A 23,206-nucleotide genomic window follows, 5' to 3' on the forward strand; every position below is an offset into this window, starting at 1 on the left:
TTCCAAAATCCCAGCCTTATTGACCACCTTCGCCCCAAAACTAACCACAACCCAAAATTTCAAGATTCTAGCTTCAGCCGTTTCGTCAAGGCGTTGATTATTAGTCGGTCAGCCACACAAATTACACCATTTTTAGTGGATTTTAGTACTTTTCGCACCCTTCTAGGACGAATTTCCAAAAACCCAGCCTTATCGACCACCTTCGCCCCAAGACTAACCACCACCCACCACTATCTCTGACATCATTTTCATGATCTCTAAGTTCCTTTTTGGTATTATTGTTCTCAAATCAACAGAGATTTCTATACCCTGTCCCCTATTCAGTATATTTTTAACAACTTAACTCACTGTTTATTTTACAACAATTTCATTTGTTTGTTTTGTAGTTGTTACAAAAACAAAAGAAATGTTAACAAAATTTTAATCGATAAAAGTTACAGAATAGTGTTACTGTTCTTTATTTAAGCAATTTAATATCTATTTTCCTACTAGCATATAGCCATTTGTTCAATAACGGTCTATAACATGTACTTTGGATAGAGTTTCAGACACCTTATCCGATCTATAAATATGATGACATTTTAATGGTAGTTAGATCTTGTTTTTTTCACTTTCCATCGCTTCGATGATTTATCTTCTTGTTAAAAAAACAACATTTAAATTGAGTTAACTGTGAATAAGCTTTAGATTTTAAAAAAATGGCCATGCTGTCAAATTTTGTCACATTGTGGCCATAATGTTTTTGTATCTCCAAAAAAGTAACCATTAATGCTGCCAAAGCTAATATCACAAAAATTTAACGTTATGTACACAAATTCCTCTTGGATATTTCCAATGATGTAGCACTTTTTACTGGATTATGTCAACTTAACAGATACCAAAGTTCCACTAGGAAGGATTTAAGTTTAAGCGAAAAAAATGTGCTAATTTTTCACTTCAATTACTTAAAAAATACATACAGTAAAACCCGTTTTGCAAACGAAGCGAAGAGATTTTATTGGGGAAAACAACAACATTTACATACTCAAATTAAAGATTTGGGCTTTATGGCTGGCTACAGGTAGATTAGTAGGGCTGAAATTGAAAGTGATAGGTGGTGGGGAATTTGGCAATGATGGTAGGAAAAGGTTGAGGGCGTTTGAAAATTATTTATTTTTTTATAGTGAACATCATACATGTTATATATTCCAATTCTATAGGTTTCACTGTTATAATATTTGTAAATTTTTTTCTCTGTCAATATAATGCAATGAAAAAAAAAAACAAAAAATTCGACAGAAATTTGTGTTGTTCGTTGTTGCTCGCTCAACAATTTCTTGTTTATTTTATTTTTTTTTTCCATTTAAATTAAGCAATTAAAAAGCAAGAACTTGCACTGCCAATGTATGTGTGGTACAGTTGTTTGTACCTTTGTCAGAGACCAATAATCCGATGACATAAAAGCATATCTTACACATGAATGATTTATTTTATTACGAAATATTTTAACACAAAGAACAACAAACTAATGAAATAAAATTCTAGGATTATGGCAATTTATATTATCAAAAAAAAATATATATATCACGAATATTGTCAATTATTTCATATTCCATTTCAGAAAATAAGGATAAATTTTTTTTCGCGCTACATCAACGATTTTTGATATGTAGGTTAAGAAAAAAATTCCGAGTACGAATCTGGTCGCGAGCCAATTTTTGGTTGTTGCGGACAAAAGTTATGGCGCTTTTATTTCGCTTTTTAAGAAAGAAAATATTATAAAAACGCTAATTATTTTAATGAGCGCAATTGTTACAAAAAAGTTCTCTCGAAGTTACTTCAGCAAGTAGATTGCATAATACCTGCAAAATGTTACACAGAATTCGCGGAATGTAAAAAAAATTGATAAATTATTGAATATAAGTCTACTTTTTTCAAAATTAAGGCCCATTTAGTGGTCATAAAATTACAAAAAAAATTGTTGTGGATCCAAACTTCACGGCAAATCAATGAGACTACAATCATACAGATTCGTGTTATAGTTTGGATGTTACAGCCAAAATAAGCACATATTTCGGTCAAAAAAATAATTTTTGTTTAAAAAAATATTTTTCACATGCATTATGTAGTAGAAAATATTGTAAAAATTTATAGGAATACTTCCTTCATTTTGCTTAAATCTCCCAACAAAATAGACGGATTTTGCTTTATTGACATTCATATTAAAGCTTTCCCATTAGGGAAGCTAATTGGGTTGATGGGGATAGATGTCAAAGCTTCTGAAATAGAAATAGAGGTCAAATAACCATTTTTATTTATATGCATTTTTAAATACGTGTAAATCGCGTAATTATCAAAATCAGTTTGTCCGCATATGATTTTCATGTACAGTAATACCGTATCTTTTAATTTGAATATAGTTTTCGAAATTTAATTTGGAGGCTAAGATGTAGCATCGGCTGCATCTTAGTGCCTAAAAACCCTATATAACGTCGCTAACTTGCGCGGAGTGCGTATGCTTTTTGTCCGCATCCGATTTCAGTGTCCACCATAAAAATCTACATCGATATATATCTATTTCAAGGCGGTCAACGAAGAACCGTGGATGTAGCATCACACACTATTTTTTGGGATAAAATGAATGTAGCTCCTTATCAGTGAAGTTTTCAAATCTCTGTTTCCGCTAAAACAAAGATGCTGTATTAGTTGTTTCATTGCAGTGGAAACGAACCGCAGAAAACGCGATAAATTACGCGATATTTCCAAAAACAATTTTAGGTGATTTTTCTACTTTGGATTTTCTTGTAACTCGCGTTTTAGTGGATGGATTTTCACGGAGAATGATTTATTAGATCCGGAACGTAAAAACTAAAATGTGCAATCAAGTACGAGGAAATCGAATGACAATTGTAAAAATTAGGCCCGAATAATATGATTTTTACAAAAATATTCACACAAAATTTCGTCATTTCGATTCATATTTCTGTGAAGCTGTGGAGGCTACATTCACGATATACGTATCAAAAAGCTCAGAATCGCAAGTAATATAATCCTATTAAAGCCTTTTTGAAAAATCTGTTTGCGGAACGCGACTAGAAGAAAATGTCAAAAAACACTGTAAATTTGGCTTCAAAATGTCAGCGTCATTTATTGGTAGACGCTGATGAAATTTTGAAAAGTTATACATTAGTGAGATTATCCTTATTTAGATGGCTTCTACTTTTACTTTGACAGGAAAATCGTGAGAAGTGTGGTTTACTCACAAATCGAGAGAACACAAAAAAAGACACGTTGGCTTCAACCCATTTTTACCCATTTTCTAACATAAATATAGCCACAGCTTCCACGCAAATTAACTTTTGAGGCCAATATTTTTTGCCACGTCCAAAAACATTTCATTTTATCCATAAACATTTAATTTGTATAATATACAATCACAAGTCGCGTGTTCTAAAAGGGTAAACCTTGGCTTCAGCTATGTTAAATTTTCAAAAATATTGGTGATATACAAACAGCATTACTCTTTTCATGAACAAACATAGACAGGAGCAAAAGTAAAAATCATAAATATGGATTTGGAGAAGAAAAAATTAAATACAAACATATAGACCGCAATATATTTTTATGTGAACTTAATTCCATGTTAATAGATTTATTGCCTACAATTCTATGTAATGTTACTAATTTTAAAGGGATGCAATTTAGTTATTTTAGAATTATGTTTGGAAATTCTGGGAATGTAAAATATTAAAAAAAACTAATTTTTAAATGCTAAAATGTAATATTTAAAATATTAAAAAAATAATTTTTGAATGCTAAAATATAATATTTAAACAAAAATCTAATATTACCATGGAACAAAGGCATAAATATTCATTCCACAAGGTATTCAAATTTAGATGTTTACTACACTCAAAACTCATTGCCATATAGGAACCATCCCTGGCAATATATTGGTCATACTGAATGTGTTTTTGCATCGGCATTGCTGAGTGCTGCCAGAACGGTCCGCTGTTACGAATGATATTGACGAGTAACTTTGGACCTTGCATTAACAGAACCAGTTATTGGCACCCTTGAAACATTCAATACCACTTTCAACCTTGAGAACGTTATAGGACTTAGACTTTGGATTAGTACCTTGTCATACAAAATCCAATATTAATAGTGTTACGAATGTAACTGATCGATATAAATTAATTTAGACGAATTTACTTTAATTTAGGGATTTGAATTTTAATGCAAATTGTTAATTAAGCTGTTATTTTAGCTGATTTAATTTTGCAACAAAAACTACTGTACGGAATTTTCCACAGTCATGAATTTATCACATAGCCTAAATTTCTCCTGTTTATTTTGCATTTATTTGTTATAGTATCTTATGCATATTTAGTGACGTCATTGTTGTTTTCTTTCAATTCTGTCGTATTTGTCACCCTTTCGCTCGGTTTGTGTCGTGGTTTGTGTGTGACCTAGACTAGAAACATCGACGACGAGAGGGAATTTGCAAGTGAATTGTGAGGCAATCAGTCAGTTGTAAATCAAATCGGGAACTGAAACCGTCAGTTAGAGAATCACATTGACAAAATCGATCATGTTGTGAAGGGGGAAGGTACTCATCGAGTATGTTTTTTCGGACCATCGATTCGATAATCTAATATCGACTTTGATAACTATCATGATGCAGCTATGAAACGCTCCCGATTGAACTTAAAGAATAAATTACTAGTCGGCACAACACGAAAGCTATATTTCGGATAACTGTAAACCCAAAGTACCGCCTCAATATATTGCGTTAAATTTACCCCATGGCTTCATGAAAGAACACTTCATCCCGACAACCTATAACCGATACAACCGAACAGTCGCAAAATCCACACTTAGTATTAGATAACAAGGTACCCATGCAAACAGGCGTGTAGTGAAAATAATATGGCATATATACCTACTTTTTAATCAGTGGCAAAACGAGATAATGGGGGTGTAAAAAAATTAGATAATTCTACTAAAGAGTGAAAGATCGACGATTCAGTAGAGATGACACCGAACCAATTCCAAAAGTTGCTATAACGCCCAGACATAATGAGATCATGAATAATAAGGAACGAGGAGCTGATGATTAGGTAGCTGAATTATTGAAGACTACACCTTTTTCAGATGTAATTCGAAACATTTTAGTTGTAATTCGTAACATTTCATTTGTAATTCGAGAATTCTATTTGTAATTCGTAACATTCCATTTGTAATTCGAATTATTCCATTTGTAATTCGAATTATTCTATTTGAAATTCGAATCATTCCATTTGTAATTCGAATTATTCCATTTGAAATTCGAATTATTCAATTTGTAATTCGAATTATTCCATTTGTAATTCGAATTATTTCATTTGTAATTCGAATTATTCAATTTGTAATTCGATTTATTTTATTTGAAATTACAAAGGAAATCATTCGAATTACAAATGGAATGATTCGAATTACAAATGGAACAATTCGAATTTCAAATGGAATAATTCGAATTACAAATGGAATACTTCGAATTACAAATGGAATAATTCGAATTACATATGTAATAATTCAAATTTCAAATGGAATAATTCGAATTACAAATGGAATATTTCGAATTACAAATGGAATAATTCGAATTACAAATGGAATTCTCGAATTACAACTGAAATGTTACGAATTACAAATAGAATTCTCGAATTACAATTAAAATAATTCGAATTACATCTGAAAAAGGTGTAGTGGAGACACGGGGGCAAGGCGGTGGCATCAGTTAGTAAGTATTCTATGCGACGTCGACCACATGGAAATTATGACCATACTTTCGGTGACAGGGACATAAGTATATTCCCTATCGATGAAGACGATGCCAAGACAGCACTAAGCCGGCAAAACAAAATAAAGAAAGCAGCAAACGTCAGTGGCTGGTCTCTATATCAACAAGTTAGCATCATCTGCTTAAAGGAACGCATACCCCATGATAGTAACTTGAGTTTTATATGCCTCGATCATAAAATAATGGAGGCCGGCATCAGGTTCCTGATAGGGGCATTAATTATATGGCACATCCTGTTAACTCCACAATTGACCAGATCTCTAACTTACGACAAATTTTGTAGGAAGCTGTTATGTTTAGCGGTCTTAAAAGTCAAGTCAGAATTTAGTAAAAATACCAATATGCCGGATGAAGAAAAATAATGCAACGGGTTAACAGCAGAGATGTTCCAGACCGAAGTCGATACACTGATATGACCATGCGTTTATCCCTTGATTTAATATACTATGCCCCGTACACAAAAAAGGGAGATGTTAATATATGTATATTCTCCAGCCTATAGGCTGTTTTTTTTCAACATTCTGCTGTAAACGGTTATGCGAAAGTAAAAAACAGAAGTTTGATCGAAGGAATTTGGTTTCGAATCGTCTTAATGAAACCTGGGTTAAAATTCCTGTGTCGGCGACAGTCGCATCAAGCTTCGAACCTTAAAGAAGGTAATATTTATTTTAAATAAATTTAAAAAAGAATTTTCTGCATTTGTTCTAGCTGTAAGCTGCTATAAGACCAATATGATGGTATCAGTAGTATTGAAAAGGGGCTACACACAACAGCCATTGTTGCCACACTGTTAACAGTGTTGTCATATTGTATAGCGTAGACAAAAACCAAACGTATGTTTTTCTATTTGTCACCAGATGGCACGTAGCGTAGGCACACTTCAAATCATGTTTTTCCGTTTGCCACCACAAGAACAACTTTGTGGTTTATGTCTACACTATATAATCTGGAGCAGTGATAAAAAGGTGGCAACACTGACTGATGCTTGTATCTTCATGACCATACTATTGGCTTCATCGTCAACTGTGGAAATGTGGCTAACTTAAATTTTTAGGTTGTTATTGACATTATTAACCTCGCCACTGCTTTAAATAAAACAGACAGCATCTGTTTTGAAGCAAGGAGAAGAATAATATTATTCAGATGATGATACATTGGATAAAGTAAGCAGTGATACTGGCTTAAGCAGGTTAGACGGTACTTTTTGTGTCTAAGTGAAAACAACGGCCAGCTATTCTGTGTTCATGGTGAATATTTGTGTTGACATATTATTAAAGGTCATGCCTTGTAGATCAAATCAAGGGGCAGGTATATTGGTGTCGCCATATTTAAGGTAACACTGTTAATAGTGTTGTCATATTTTGTAACGTAGACAAAAACCAAATACATGGTATTCTATTTGTCACCAGATGGCACGAAGCGTAGACACACCTGAAATCATGTTTTTCTTTTTGCCACCAGAATAACATTTTTGTGGTTTGTGCCTACACTATATAATCTGGCAACACTGATGGTGGTGGCAACACTGACTGATGCGTGTATCTCCATGCCCTTACTATTGGCATTATCGTTAAAAGGATCAAGTATGGAAATGTGGCTAATTTGCATTTTTAGATTGTTAATGACACTACTAACCTCGGCACTGCTTTAAATAAAACAGACAGCATCTGTTTTCAAGAAAGGAGAAGAATAATATTATTCAGATGATGATACTTTGGATTAAGTAAGCAGTGATACTGACTTAAGCAGATAAGACAGTACTTTTAGTGTTTTAGTGAAAACAAACTATCAGCTATTCTGTGTTCAATGTGAATATTTGTGTTGACATATTAAAGGTCATGCCTTGTAGATCAAAATAAGTGGCAGGAATATTGGTGTCGGTATATTAAAGGTAACTATAATTTACAATTACAATAGCGTTGGCCAGGTAATGCCTTGCATATCAAAACAAGACAGAGATGTAGATTAAATAAACAAGCGATCAATGATTTTAAAGAACATACTATTCAGAATTAGAATGACAAAATAAAGAATCCGAATCCTCCTAATTAACCAATACAATACTTCTCCCTCTTTGATTCAAAGGATAACCCTCCGAAAATTTCGTTTTCTTACAAAATATCCATCTTTTAAAACTTTACCAGAAAATGAATACTTTTATAATTTTTTAATAGTAATTAAATTGAAAATTCTAGAATTCACAAGAAGTTTCTCAAAAGGCTATTCAAAGAATTACAATTTCATTCAATCAATTTTGTGTTTTGTCGATTTAAATCAATTAGCCTCGTCAATGGGTAGACATTTTCAAATATAGAAACAAGAAACTGAAATTAAAACCAGCCAAGTCAACCCAGCTCTCCTCATGATTCTAGCCTAATGAATTTTCTGTCTTGCAACGCAAGTAATAATACTTTTTCATTTTCGACAAAAATCATTAAATATTGAAAAACAGACAGTTTTGCAAACATTTAATATTTCTAAGAAGAAATTGCCAGGCTTCTTAACAGCCTCTGCTACTAATTACACACAAAATAAATGGAAAAATGTTTATCGTAGTTTATTTGGCGTTGTAAATAAATCCCACATAGACCACCACAATCAAAACCTAGACAGGGCAGAGTAACAAAAGTCGAATATACAAATCATTTTTTTTTTCTTTTCATACGCAAGCATAAATTTAACAAATCCCATAAATAATGAGTGGTCGAACAGAGGGCAGAAGATTTGGTTTTTTTTTTTTTTTGAAATTGGTATAACATTTCAGTTTGTTTTTTTCTTGTTGGCGTTCATCTATTCTTCTTACCGTACACTGCGTTATTTTCAATGGTGTCGAAAAATATTTTCGTGGTTGTAAATGAAGCTGGAAAATTTGTATTTTTTTCTTTACATCTTTCATTGTTTTTCAATTGATTTAGCGTCTGTGGCAATACAGAAACGAGTAATAATTAATGAAAATTCCTAATAAAAGGGCCCTTTTGCCAAAGAAATGTCTTAAAACATCGGTACCACTTTTTGAAGGTTTGCTACACCATTTTCCATTTTACTTAAAAGGTAATCAAAGTTGATTACAAATTTTAGTCCCTCTCATTTGAGTGGTCTAGGCAGGACTGTAAGAAATACATTTTCTTAAACAATTTAAAAGGAGATTGCTAAAGGCCCCTGCTTTAAATAGACTATTAACTGCCAGCACTAGCCATGTTTAGTGCTTAATTTATGTGCTGCTCTTTTCCCCACGAACTTTTCCTTTTTTTTTTTGCTCACATATTTTTGGAGGTTTCCTTAGTTTGATTTTTTTCTTTTTTTTGTATTTTGTGGATATACCGAACAAATCGATATCCACAAAATACAAAAAAATACATAGCATCAACATGCCATAAACCGTCAAAGTTGTATAGTGTTTTATTGCCACCCATGATGATGTTTACCGCACTGGCAGAGAAGAGTAAATTGAAAAGAAAACCAACATGATTTGCATGATTTTGCATAGCACTATAGCAAGACGATGATGATGATGACGTCTGTTATTGGTGAAGAGCACCAAAGCAACAACAAAATACGGAAAAGAATAAAAAGTTCATGTGTGGTCTTGAGAAAAAAAGGCAATTTCTTTAACAAGTGATATTTCATTTGACATGACACTTAAACGTAAACAATGTGTTTTTTGTCAGCATTTCTTTCAGCCCAGCCACAAACCAACTTGGCCATGACCGGGGCAAATGGCATGGCAAAAAAAAAAATAAATAAAAAAAAACGAATATTGGCAGTAAAATATGATATGACGAATTGTAACCTAAACCATTTAGGAGGCAACTGCCAATTGTCGATTGTCATGGTACTTGTGTGAGTGACTTTGTTTTCTTGGCACCTCAAAATTACCCTGTCGTGTTAAGTTCAATAATTCATGGAATTTTGGTTATTTCTCTTTTTGTTCTTTCTGAATTGGCTGCCGTTGCTATATTACAGACGATTTTTTACAGAGGTTAAAGTTATCAGTGACATGCAGCCAGAAAGACTAAAAGCTTAAAGAAATTCTATTTTCAGTGAACTATCACAGCTCCCAATATGGGTTTTAAATGACTTTATATGAACAATTAACAGAGCACGAGCACTTTTAAATGCAATTTTATCAACAAATATCACAGCTCACAACGTGAACTTTTTAAATGAAATTTTATCTACAACTATCACAGCTCACAACGTGCATTTTTTAACTAAACTTTATGAGAAACTATCACGTAGGGGATGGAAGATACCAGGGAACGGTCCTGACCGGTTTTAACATGGCAAAGCCCAGGATTTATCTTAATTCCTCTTTCATCTCAAGTGGACACTGACCCATAAGAAGGGAGATAATACTTTATGCTCCAACTATAGGGGCATAAGTCTTCTCCCTACCGCCTACAAGTTAGTGTCAGGGATATTGTGCGAACGACTAAAGCCCATGGTCAACGAAATAATTGGACCATACCAATGCGGCTTTAGACCTGGCAAGTCCGCCATCGAACAGATATTTACCATGCGGCAAATCCTGGAGAAGACCCAAGAGATGCAGATCGACACCTACCACCTTTTTGTCGATTATAAAGCAGCCTTCCGCAGCCCGCTACGTTTAAAGGTATTCCAAGCAATGTCTGAATTTGGTATCGCCGCAAAGCTCATTCGGCTTTGTAAAATGACTCTAACTGACACAAGATCTTCAGTTAAAATAGGAAAGAACCTCTCCGAAGAGTTTTGTACCAAAAGAGGTTTCAGGCAAGGAGACAGCCTTTCGTCTGATCTTTTCAATATCCTGCTAGAAAAGGTTATACGAGAGGCAAACGTCAAAAGAAGTGACACAATCTACACAAATAGCCACATGTTACTTGCTTATGCTGATGACATAGACATCATGGGACGATCAGTAAAAGAAGTAACCGATACCTTTATGAAGGTCGAAGGAGAATCTGCTAAAGTGGGTCTGGCGGTAAACGGCGAGAAGACCAAGCTGATGGTGTCGACGCGCAATGATGCGTCTATTGATATCGGACCAACTGTTGAAGTAGGTTCCTATAGTTTTGAGGTAGTAAAAGACTTCGTATACCTCGGCACCGCTGTAAACACAACAAATGACATCAGTTGTGAAATAAAAAGAAGAATTGTATTGGCCAACAGATGCTACTTTGGCTTAAGTAAGCACTTCAAAAACAAAGCCACAGCTCGCCATACAAAAAATAACGCTTTACAAAACACTGATACTACCCGTGCTGATGTATGGTTCCGAAGCCTGGGTACTTGCGCAAGCAGATAAGGCAGTGCTTGGCGTGTTTGAGAGAAAAATTCTTCGAAAGAATATCGACGTCGTATGAACCACGACTGTATCTGCTATACAACGACATCAATATAGTTAAACGTATTGAGATGCAGCGATTGCGTTGGCTAGGCCATATAATAAGAATGAACCCGCAAAGAAGGCGTAAAAATTCGAGCCACATGGCGGTGCACGCAGAATTGGCAGGCCAAAGAATAGATGGCGCAAACAAGTGGATGAAGAGATGACACGGCGCGGTATTCCAGAAGGAGCACTAAACAGAGCAAATTGGAGATCTTTTCTTTGTTCAGTCTATGGAACAAATGTTCTGTAATGGGCCAGCTAAGTAAGTAAGTTGGTTCATTCGAGAGTTATCGTGCGCTCCAGCCAGACATACTGACAGACGGACATTGCTAAATCAACTTCAAATTGTCTGAAACCGATTTCATCCAAACATACTTGGGGTCTAAAACCATGTATGGTTCCGAAGCCTGGGTACTTGCGCAAGCAGATAAGGCAGTGCTTGGTGTGTTTGAGAGAGAAATTCTTCGAAATATCTACGGACCAATCTGCGTTGACGGTGAATATCGACGTCACATAAACCACGAGCTGTATCTGCTATACAACGACATCAATATAGTTAAACGTATTGAGATGCAGCGATTTCGTTGGCTAGGCCATATCATAAGAATGAGCGATGATGAACCCGCTAAAAAGGCGTATAAATATGAGCCGCTTGGCGGTGCACGCAGAATTGGCATGCCAAAGAATAGATGGCGCAAACAAGTGGATGAAGAGATGACAAGGCGCGGTATTCCAAAAAGCGAAGCACGAAACAGAGAGAATTGGAGATCTTTTAGTCTATGGAACAAATGTTCTGTAATGGGCCAGTTAAGTAAGTAAGTAAGTAACTATCAACTATCACAGCTCACAGCGTGGACTTTTTAAATGAAATTTTATGGCAAATATCACAGCTCACAACGTGGATTTTTTAAAGGAATATTATCGGCAAAGGAATATCACAGCTCACAACGTGGATTTTTTTAATGAAATTTTATGCAAATATCACAGCTCACAACGTAGATTTTTAAATGGCATTTTATATCGTTCTTATATTTTAAATTATAATATAATTGTATATAATTATATTATAATATTATGTAATTATATATAAATATTATCATTTCAAATACATATACATATAAATAACCCATTTAATTTTCACATTTATAGTGTCTCTCGTTTTATATAAATCCAATAAAATTTGCTAACAAATGATGCGTTTATATTTATATATACCGAAATAAATTAGAATCATAATATAGGAAATAATAACTTACCAGGCCTATCCAATTCATGAATTAGTTCATCCGGTTCCAAATATGAGGCTGAAGCTAATATTGACGATGATGATGATGATGTCGTTGAGGTTGTTGTTGTTGCCGTTGTTTGTGATTGTGGCCGCCATATCGATGTTGTTGATGATGCTGCTGATGATTTCATAATGAGATTTCCGATATTTAAATTGCGACCACCATTCGTTGAGAATATTAAACAAATGCCAAATAACCACCACAGATAGTAGGTTGTTAGATCGTGATGTGTTGAACGTTTGTGCCATGTCCCGCTGGGACGTTGTTGACGACATTGTTGTTGGCTGGCAGTAGTTATATTTACATGATTTTGATGTTGTTGTTGTTGCTGGCAAAAATAGGACTGCTGGTGATGATGATGATGCTGTTGCTGATGGTGGTGGTGGTGGTCACTTGTATTATATAATAGGGAAGTTTGTTCCTGTTGTTGGCAGTGTTGTAAAGATTCTTTTTTGTGAGGAAAATGTTGATGATGGCAACGATGGTATTGGTGACGATGATGATGACGACAATAATGTTGTTTTTGTTGATAATGGCAGGCAGTACATTTTGCACAATCTTTGTCCAAAGTTTTTGTTGTTGCTGTTTGCACTGTTAATTTATCTATGGTGGTAGCTGTAACAGCTGCTTCAGCCTCAGCAGTTGCAGCCATTGCAGTCGAATAACAGGAACAGGAAATAATAACCGCAGGAATCATTTTTAATTTGATTGTTATTATTTCTTGTTGGTGTTGGTTTGTTGTTGTTATTTGTGTATTATTGTGCAGCAAACTTACACATTCGTATACAATTGTCATACAAATACATGCATAGAATGTATTGTGTATGCTGTGGAAAATCCCCTATCAAAAACGATTTATAATATAGGATTTTGGTATATATGTATGTGGGGATATGTGGTTGTTTTGTTTAGCTCTCTGTTCTTCTTCTTCCTGTTATAGCTAACAATTTATGAAATGTTGAATGTTTTCATAAATTCTTCTGTCATCGTTGTTGCAGTACTTTTTTAGTTCGTTTTGTGTTCAGTTCTTTTGCCTTGTTGGCTATTGTTTCAAGTTATTCCCTTGTCTATCTCTGGAGTTTCCTTTTTCGTTTTTGTTTTGTCGGGAATCAACAATAATTCTCATATGTGATTTCATGTACTGAAATGAATGTTAAAGTATGCATGCCATGCATGTAGCCCGGTAGCACATGTGTTATTCGGTTAGTATAGAGCCCTGCTGACTTTTTGCTGGGTTAGTTTCCGTTTCCGTTGTTGAGAACCGCCAGTGGCTGTGTGACTATTTCTTGTACTATATTTTTTGTGACGGTTGGTACTCTTCGTACTGTGGTATCAACACACCGCTTTATGCTCCTGAGTAACTTGCCTGAATTTGTGTTGTTTTTTGTTGCTCTTCCTTTGCTTCTTCTAGTCGTCCTTGGTGAATTTATATTTGCTAAATGTATGCAGGTTTGTATGTTCCTTTTGGAGGTTTCACGTACATTTGTGCAGACAGATAGCCAGCCAAATGGATATGTAATAAGTTTTTGTTGTTATTTCTTTATATATATGTATGTGACATTCCAGGAAAAATCATTTTATTTTGGTGGCACGTTTCTGCTGTGTGTGTTATGGAATGCTTTGACGTTTTGATTCATGGCAGATTTTCTTGTAAACCTTAAGAATAACTGGCTTCTAAGCTTTGGCAATAAGTTGCTATCATTTCAACCACAAAGGCAAGCGAATGTGTGGCAATTTTAAAATTATGGTTTTATGGGGTTTATGGAAAAAACGGATATATAGGAAATTGTATATTGTTTGGTTGATATATACAAAAACAAATTATTTGGCTATTTTAGTCAAATTTTATTATTTTTTCCGTTATAAACCCGCATACTATGTATACTGAATTCCACACAAATACTCATATATTGGACCTTAATTTATGTTTAGTTTTCCGTTGCTGATATTATTTGTCTGTCGATTTTTGCTTTGTTGTTATTTCAGACACAATGGCTGACATATACACACACAGACAATGATCATTCAATTTACTAAAACAATTCACAATTGTATCCTGTATTTGTCAATATTTGTTGTGGTTGTCGCTGATAGCATTGCTGTTCTGCAATTTTTCTATGTATATACAACCAGGAACTGTACGACGAAGCAACCAGCGTAAACTGTAACGAAAACAAAAACAGAATTTAATATTAATTTATTTTAAATGTTATTTTTATTATCAATTGTTATTATTGTCGTATAGATGACAATAAAGATAAATAAATATTATTTTTGTGGAGTAAATTTATATGCAGTCTACAATTCTAGTTGAATGCACATAGAGCTCTTATTTATAAATAGTTGGTAGTTTTATATAAACATAACTTTATACAGCATGAATGATGTTGTATTTATTTTTATAGGATTTTTTTTTTTTATTTTATTGCAAATTATTTATAAAATGGATTGCCAGGAAATAAGTTATATTTGTTGAAACAAATGCGGTTTGGGGTATTTGGGGCTAAAAGCTATACAATACCCTCGTTACTGACCGGCTAAAGAACGTCCTAAAGTATCTCCTAACTAACCATTTGTCTTATAAGTATTTGTATGGACACGGGGATGTGGATTTTTAAAAGGCTTTAACTAGACAACATGTACTTAATAGACGCGAATTATTTGCTTAACGAGATATGGCTTTGTTTTCAACAGTATGCTCAGTAAAAAGTATTTTTTTTTTGGCTAATAATATTATACTTTCCTTCACACTATTCCACACTGTGTCCGAAGTCCGTCCGTCCGTCTGCATCTCTTGAGTTTTTTTTAGATTTTTGCGTATGCTGAAGATTGGTTCGATGAGCACAATAACATACAGTTTGAGTATACCATTAGTTCGAAACTTGGCACATAGGAAAATTTCTTCCATACGAGCAGCAAGTTCCAATTATATTCTCTTTAATCTCATTCACAAAAGTTCTTGAAACAAGCTTGAATATATATTTGTAACTATCCACCAGCCTTGAAAAAATGTTTATAAAAATCGACGAACCTTGACAAAAAGATTTATAAAAATCCAATATCCTTGAACACTTTGCATAAAAATCCACGAGCCTTGAAAAAATATTTATAAAAATCCACCAGCCTTGCAAAAATATTTATAAAAATCCACCAGCCTGGAAAAAATATTTATAAAAATCCAAGAGCTTTGAAAAAATATTTATAAAAATTCACGAGCCTTGGAAAAAAATTTATAAAAATTCACGAGCTTTGAGAAAATATTTTTAAAAATCCAAGAGCCTTGAAATACTATTTAAAAAATTTCACGAGCCTTGAAAAAATATTTATAAAAATCCACGAGTTTTGATAAAATATTTATAAAAATCCACGAGTTTTGATAAAATATTTATAAAAATCCACGAGTTTTGATAAAATATTTATAAAAATCCACGAGTTTTGATAAAATATTTATAAAAATCCACGAGTTTTGATAAAATATTTATAAAAATCCTCGAGCCTTTAAAAAATATTTATAAAAATCCACGAGCCTTGAAAAAAAATATTTATAAAAATCCACGAGCCTTGAAGAAATATTTATAAAAATCCGCGAGCCCTGAAAAAAATATTTATAAAAATCCAAGAGCTTTGAAAAAATATTTATAAAAATCCAGGAGCCTTAAAAAAATATTTGAAAAAATCCACGAACCTTGAAAAATTTAAAAAAAATCCACGAACCTTGAAAAAATATTTATAACTATCCACGAGCCTTGAAAAATTTAAAAAAAATCCACGAACCTTGAAAAAATATTTAAAAAATCCACGAGCCTTGAAAAAATATTTATAAAAATCCACCAGCCTTAAAAAAATATTTATTAAAATCCGTGAGCCTTGAAAAAAATGTTTATAAAAATCAACGAGCCTTGAAAAAATATTTATAAAATCCACGAGACTTGAAAAGATATTTATAAAAATCCACAAGTCTTGAAAAATTTTTACAAAAATCCACGAGTCCCGAAAAAATATTTATAAAAATCCACGAGCCTTGAAAAAATATTTATAAAAATCCAAGAGCTTTGAAAAATATTTATAAAAAAGCCACGATCCTTGAAAAAATATTTGAAAAAATCCACGAACCTTGAATAAATATTTAAAAAAATCCACGAACCTTTAACAAATATTTATAACTATCCACGAACCTTGCAAAAATATTTAAAAAAATCCACGAGCCTTAAAAAAAATATTTATAAAAATCCACGAACCTTGAAAAAATATAAAAAAAAAACCACGAGCCTTGAAAAAATATTAAAAAAATCCTCGAGCCTTGAAAAAATATTAAAAAAAATCCTCGAGCCTTGAAAAAATATTAAAAAAATCCACGAGCCTTGAAAAAATTAAAAAAAAAAATCCACGAGCCTTGAAAAAATTAAAAAAAAAAAATTCACGAGCCTTGAAAAAATATTAAAAAAATCCACGAGCCTTGAAAAAATATTTATAAAAACCCACGAACCTTGAAAAAATATTTATAAAAATCCAAGAGCCTTGAAAAAATATTTATAAAAATCCAAGAGCCTTGAAAAAATATTTATAAAAATCCACGAGCTTTGAAAAAATATTTATAACGATCCACGAGCCTTAAAAAAATATTTATAAAAATCCACGAGCCTTGAAAAAATATTTATAAAAATCCACGAGCCTTGAAAAAATATTTGAGCCTTGAAAAGTTATTTATAAAAATCCACGAGCCTTGAAAAAATATTTATAAAAATCCACGAGCCTTGAAAAAATATTTGAGCCTTGAAAAGTTATTTATAAAAATCCACGAGCCTTGAAAAAATATTTATAAAAATCCACGAGCCTTGAAAAAATATTTATAAAAATCCACGAGCCTTGAAAAAATATTTATAAAAATCCACGAGCTTTGACAAAATATTTATAACAATCCACGAGCCTTGATAAAATATTTATAAAAATCCACGAGCCCTCAAAAAATATTTATAAAAATCCACGAGCCTTGAAAAAATATTTATAAAAATCCAGGAGCCTTGAAAAAATATTTATAAAAATCCAGGAGCCTTGAAAAAATATTTATAAAAATCCACGAGCCTTGAAAAAATATTTATAAAAATCCACGAGCCTTGAAAAAATATTTATAAAAATCCACGAGCCCTCAAAAATATTTATAAAAATCCACGAGCCCTCAAAAAATATTTATAAAAATCCACGAGCCTTGAAAAAATATTTATAAAAATCCACGAGCCCTGACAAAATATTTATAAAAATCCACGAGCCTTGAAAAAATATTTATAAAAATCCACGAGCCTTGAAAAAATATTTATAAAAATCCACGAGCCTTGAAAAAATATTTATAAAAATCCACGAGCCTTGAAAAATATTTATAAAAATCCACAAGCCTTGATTAAATATTTATAAAAATCCACGAGCCCTCAAAAAATATTTATAAAAATCAACGAGCCTTGAAAAAATATTTATAAAAATCCACGAGCCTTGAAAAATTATTTATAAAAATCCACGAGCCTTAAAAAATATTTATAAAAATCTACGAGCCTTCAAAAAATATTTATAAAAATCCACGAGCCTTGAAAAAATATTTATAAAAATCCACGAGCCTTGACAAAATATTTATAAAAATCCACGAGCCTTGAAAAAATATTTATAAAAATCCACGAGCCATGAAAAAATATTTATAAAAATCCACGAGCCTTGAAAAAATATTAATAAAACTCCACCAGCATGGAAAAATATTAAAAAAAACCAAGAGCTTTGACAAATATTTATAAAAATCCACGAGCCTTGAAAAAATATTTATAAAAATCCACGAGCCTTGAAAAATATTCATAAAAATCCACGAGCCTTGAAAAAATATTTATAAAAATCCACGAGCCTTGAAAAAATATTTATAAAAATCCACGAGCCTTGAAAAAATATTTATAAAAATCCATAAGCCTTGAAAAATTATCTATAAAAATCCACCAGCCTGGAAAAAATATTTTAAAAACCTTGAAAACAATTTATCAAAAAAAATTTATAGATTTATAAGAATCTAGGAGCCTTGAAAAAATGTCTGTAAAAATCCATGAGCCTTAAAAATAATATTTATAAAAATCGACGAGCCTTGAAAAAATATTTATAAAAATCCACGAGCCCTCAAAAAATATTTATAAAAATCCACGAGCCTTAAAAAATATTTATAAAAATCTACGTGCCTTGAAAAATATTTATAAATACCTTAGCCCATAGCCTTAGGTGCTAGTGTTATTTTTTACATAATTTTATTGTAATTTTTTTAAATATTTATTTAAAAATCCACGAGCATTGAAAAAATATTTATAAAAATCCAGAAGCCTTGAAAAAATATTTATACAAATCCAGTAGCCTTGAAAAAATATTTATAAAAACCAAGATCCTTGAAATAATATTTATAAAAATCCATGAACCTTAAAAAAATCCACGTGCTTTGAAAAATATTTATAAAAATCCAAGAGCCTTCAAAAATTGTTATAAATATCCACGAGCCTTTAAAAATGTTTATAAAAATCCAAAAGCCTTGCAAAAGTACTTATAAAAGTCTACGAGCCTTGAAAAAATATTTATAAAAATCCACGAGCCTTGAAAAAATATTTATAAAAATCCACGAGCTTTGAAAAAATATTTATAAAGTTTAATTTTCCAATATTTAGTAACGTATTTCCTTTGCAATTCAAAATTTGCAGGAAATTCAGTCAAACTGCATGAAAAATCCATACCCATTCCACATGTTTGCATTTATAACCTACTTTCTTAAATTTTAACTTTCGCAAATATGTTTTAATCATACACACACATAAGAAGTTTGAAAGAAATCCCTTTTAAAAATGTTTTTTTAACAAATAATCTTTTGAGAAAAAACGCCAATTTTTTCCTTATTCTCATCACACACTACCTCCCATATTTTTTCCCATACTAGCTTACCTAGTTCAATGACTAGCTAGCTGGGTAACTTGTTTTGGTAGGTAGCTAAGTTAAAACTTTTATAAACTATTTGGCAAGGACTTACCTCCTAACAAGTAAATTGTAGTTTGTTGTGTGTGCTCGGTGAATGTAAACAACGCATGTTTTTCGTAACACACATACGCAACCTAGGCTTCCGTTATACATCTTCGATAATATCCGGTTTACTAAACTCTTGAGTGGCACGCATTTTTTTGCAGAAAAACAACAATATGTAACATTGTGGTGGTACTACAGTCAATTGGTTTACAAAAGTTTTAACCACCATGGTAAGAAGAACAATAACAACAACCATAATCTAGCTTCAGCTACTTCAAGACAAAGACGTATGCAAACACACACACATACACTCATAAACATCGTTGCTTATACTTTTGCACACTCATTTGCCAAATAGTTATTACTAACAATACATTATTAAGTAAGCCACCTTCATGGTAGGAAACTAAGATTCACTCACACACACGCATGAATATATATTTTTATATACACAACAGTGTGGCGGGGAAGGCTTGTTTTCTCATTGCTTTTAACTAAGTTACAACAACTATAACTACTACAACCACTACATACAAATAACCATAAAACACTTGTGAGAGTGTTAAAAAATACATATTTCTTACATGCGATTCACTGTTACATGCTGTTTATTTTACGCCTTATTTCTTTTCTTATTGTGTTTCTTCTGGTATGATTGTTTTTATTGTTGGGATTTTTTGTTTCCGCCAGACGAAGAAAACCTTTACAAACACTCACACACACACGCACATAAACACTTAAATTCCATGTAGGGATCTTTAGAGGAAATTCTCCCCCATTTTCCCATCATTTATGCAAACACAGGAATTTCTAAATTATTTAAATGTACTTGTAGTGTAAGAAGCTACAAGTGTGGTCGGGGGGTGTGCCTTTATTTCGGCAAACATAAATGTTTGTGGCTTTTACATAATTGTTTAACGCACACGCATCACACAACAACCACATATTAATGCCATCCATATATATTTATAGTAGGCGTTACAAACAATTGTATAAACATATGTTCTTCTATTGTTTTATCCCATGTCAGATTACATATTTTATTTATTTATTTTTTTTTTTTTTTTTGTACAAGAACCAACCAACAACACAACTATTGTAAAATTATGTAAATTTCTTAAGGGGTTGTGTGCGTGTGTGCAAATGTGTATTGTGCGTGTGTGTGTGTCGGGCCTTGTGAAAGGAAAGGGACAAATTCCATTTCCCTGTTTTTTTATCAGGCATAAACATATTTTAAATTGCTCAGTTATCGTCTGAGGGAAAATAAACTTAATTGTTTGGCAAAATCAAACAAATATTATTCTTTTAAATAATTAATTAGATAGCTTTAGTTGTGGTCGTTTTCCGGGCTTAGTAGTCGTTCTATCGATGACGTTTAGCATGCAAGGAGAGATGTTTTTTCTTTTTGAGAGAAAGCTGGTATGTATGGTGGTAGATATAATGAGAGCCTTTGAGTCAAATTTTTTTGTGTTTTATTTTATTATTCATAAGTACATAACAATTGATATAATATTGAATTAATAATAGTCGTGGACTATTATGATGATTTATGGGAGGAGCCTTAAAGTAAGTGTTCGTGTAAATATGCTCGATGGAGCGGGATTTTGAAGAAATTAAAAAAATGAAATACCACGTTATTTTCTATGTGAACGACAAACATTGATTGATGATCTCAAGGGCTGGGAAGTAAAGAAAGTTAGTGAGTCTGTTATAGTTAACCTGTAAAAATCATTAACTGGTTAAACTTTTATACCCTCAACCATAAAATATAATGTGGAATAAATTAGTTTCTTCACAATTTGAAGGGGAAGACGTTTTTCGACAACGAATACCCCAAATACATAAATTAGGCAGAATATCTATATTAAAATATCTTCAATATATAGGGTCTGCATTAAAATTTGGAACTATGTTGAAAATTGTTGATGAATAAGTGAATACCGATTAAGGCCATATTCAGATCTATGCCATGGTAGAACAATATAAAGTAACAGCAATACCCAACTGAATGAACTGGGTTGTAATGTTAGTGTCAAATTTCGTACGACATTTTGTATATTTATTTCTATTTTCGATATATATTAGGGATATAAATTTTTTAAGGAAAAATATATTATTCAGGAAAAAAACAAACTATTTCCCGTAAAGACTTCTTCATATCAATGAAATTAACCTCTTTCATGCCCGAAGAACGTGCCGCACACTATAACACTGCTTATAGAAGCGGTACAAAATTTGTTACATGTGCTTCTTTGATTTCAAAAACAAACGTTTGAAACAGCTTCTCCTTTTTCAATGAATTTTTAGCCATCACAAACATTTTTTGCAAGAATTCTACTTTCTGTGAGAAATTATCCATTTAGTGAAATTGAAGATGTAACAAATTTTCATTCATGCTTTTTTCAAAATATTTAATCAAATGTGAAAAAATATTAGTTTCATAAATTCCAAAAATTTATAGACATTTCCTTGCTTTGTTTACATGTACTGGTGACACTAACATTACAAACAAAAACAAATTTCTATGTGGTTGTTGTTGAGCTGTATTTATAGTAGTATTTACTCTATCTTCTTTGTTCTAACATGGATCTATGCCTGGACGTAATGTTTGCATATGCAGAGTTATGATCGAATCGGTTACTCTCTGCTAGAGTTATAGTGCGCCCATTTTAACGAAAACAAGTAAAAAAGTATCAGTCGGCTTTGCCGACAGAGATATACCCTCAGCCTGTGCAAATTAAAACACTTTTTTCACAAAAAAAACTTATGTATTTAGGGGGTTTCAAAATTTTGGTCGTATGAACCGACAAAAATGTTGATTAGGATTAAATTTCAATAATTTTGCGGAAAATGTACTTAAAGGTTGGACCGACTTAAAGGTTAGACCATGGAGGTCCATAGGGGGTTTTTACACCCTTCGGGCTGTTTTCTCAAGAAGTATGGACTTGCCCCTGAAACAAATTTTACCATCGTAATTGAAGCAGCGAATGTAAGTTGTTTCAACAAAAATCAAAGTGATTCAATAGCAGGTCTTAAAGTGAACTTATCCAAAATTTTGTGTGGGAGGTACGGGATGGAGTGGACAAATATAGTCCATATTCGAACCTGATCTATATCTGGTAGATATTATGAGAATGTGTAAAGTATGGACCAAATCGGTTACTCCCTTCAAGAGTTATCGTACGCACAAATTTTCCGAACATTTTCGAACTTTTGTGGGGGAGGTACCGGAAGGAGTGGACCGATATAATCCATCCTTGAACTTGAACTAAGTTTAGGCAAAATATTACGAAAGCCAAATTTTGAACCGAATCGGCAGGTCCGTTCCAGAGTTATCTTGCGTTCCAACCAATACACGGTGTCATAGGGTTTTTTGTAACTTTCAGGCTATTTTCTCGGGAAGTATGGACTTGCGCCTAATGAAACTTCAAGCGTCGTATAGAGGACAGCGAATACAACTTGCGTATACAAAAATCAAAGCGATTCGAGATCAGGTCCTAAACTGAACTTTTCCGAAATTTTGTGTGGGAGGTACCCGAAGGAGTGTACCGATTGAGTCCATATTGGAACTCCATCTAAGTTTGGTAGAAATTACACGATGTGGAAAGTATGGACCAAATCGGTTATTCCCTACAAGAGTTATCGTGCGCACAAATTTTGCCCACTTTTTTGAAAATTTGTGTGGGAGGTACCTGAAGG

The sequence above is a fragment of the Musca autumnalis genome, unplaced genomic scaffold, assembly GCF_047663935.1.
Source record: "Musca autumnalis isolate F117 unplaced genomic scaffold, ASM4766393v1 scaffold_1, whole genome shotgun sequence".
In the NCBI taxonomy this organism is placed as follows: Eukaryota; Metazoa; Arthropoda; class Insecta; order Diptera; family Muscidae; genus Musca; species Musca autumnalis.